Genomic DNA, 1653 nt, shown 5'->3' with positions numbered 1-1653 from the left:
CATAAGCTTGCCATGGAAAGGAGTAAGAAGGATTGGATGAAGACTGTAGGAAGGCAGAGAGACGGAAGGGAAGGCATCTTCATGCGCTTATCTGAAGTTCCTACCAATGAATTACATAAGTACCTCTATCTTTATCTTATTGTTATTTTCGTTCATCACCATATCTATTTGAGTTTGCCTGACTAAGATTTACAAGATGACCATAGCTTGCTTCATACTAACAATCTCCGTGGGATCGACCCTTACTCGCGTAAGGTTTATTACTTGGACGACCCAGTGCACTTGCTGGTTAGTTGTGCGAAGTTGTGTAATGCCATGGTATTGAACACCAAGTTCTTGGGGTTCATGACCGGGGATTATGAGAGTTGTGAAAAGTATTGTTCACAATTTCGCGCACCAGTGGGTTTGGAAACGTTTGGTTTGGGAATTGAGTATGTTAGACTTCCTGTGAAAATGTGCAAAACAATAGGTAAGCACATATTATTGAATTCAATAATTTAATCATATGCATTGAGAAAAACAAAAGAAAAGAAAAGAAGAAAAGAAAAAAAAAAGAGAAAAAGAAAAAAAAGAGCAAATATAAAAAGGGGACAAAATGTCCCAAAGTAAATGGTGAAAGCAATGCATATGAGTTATACTAAAACTGGGATGCATGAATATGTGGCAAAATATAGTTAATGGGTAGTTAGGCTTTATATTATGATTACATAGATTGTCCTAAGTTAGGTGAGAAGTTTAGGTTAATTAAGGATTCAGATTTTAATCCACTTGACCAAATACAATCCTACATTGACCCTAACCCCATTACAACCCTTAAAAGACCTCTTGATATGTGTATTTGTGCATTAAAATTTTGTTGATTGTTAGATGAAGAGCAAGTCTTACAAAGCAACGTTAGTAAATAATTGAGAGAATCGAACTTTAAACACCTGAGTGATTAGAGTGTATACACTTCCAGTGAGGGTTCGATGCTCGATTCTTTGTTCCCGGCTTTCATGAGCCATCTTCTTCTTGCAAGTTATTTGTACTTCATTTTTATGATTTGAATTAGTGAAATTCAGTTCATATTTGTTATTGAAAGGTTTATCTATTTTTAACCAAGTAGGTAAAAGCATTTCATATTTAGTTCCATTCATACAGATAAGTTGCATCTCATACTTTTTACCATTCCTCTTCACTCTTATAGCTTCTCTTGAGCTTACCATGAGGACATGCTAATGTTTAAGTGTGGGGAGATTGATAAACCACTATTTTATGGTTTATCTTATGCTCAATTGAGTGGTTTTTATCAAGTATTTGCACACTTATTCATATAATTTGCATGGTTTTACATTTTCCTTCCTGATTTTATGCTATGATTGAAAACATGTTTCTTTGATCTTAATTTAGCTAATTTTAATCCTCTCTTATTACCATTCGATGCCATGATATGCGTGTTAAGTGTTTTCAGAGATTACAGGCCAGGAATGGCTTAGAGGATGGAAAGGAAGAATGCAAAAGTGAAAGGAATACAAGAAGTTGAAGGAACTGTAAAGCTGTCAACCCTGACCTCTTCACACTCAATCGATCATAACTTGAGCTACAGAGGTCCAAATGAGATGGTTTTAGTTGGGTTGGAAAGATAACATCAAGGGCTTCAAAATGATATATAAT

Source organism: Arachis duranensis, chromosome 10, assembly GCF_000817695.3.
Source record: "Arachis duranensis cultivar V14167 chromosome 10, aradu.V14167.gnm2.J7QH, whole genome shotgun sequence".
NCBI classification, from domain to species: Eukaryota; Viridiplantae; Streptophyta; class Magnoliopsida; order Fabales; family Fabaceae; genus Arachis; species Arachis duranensis.
This window is presented reverse-complemented; position numbering follows the sequence as displayed.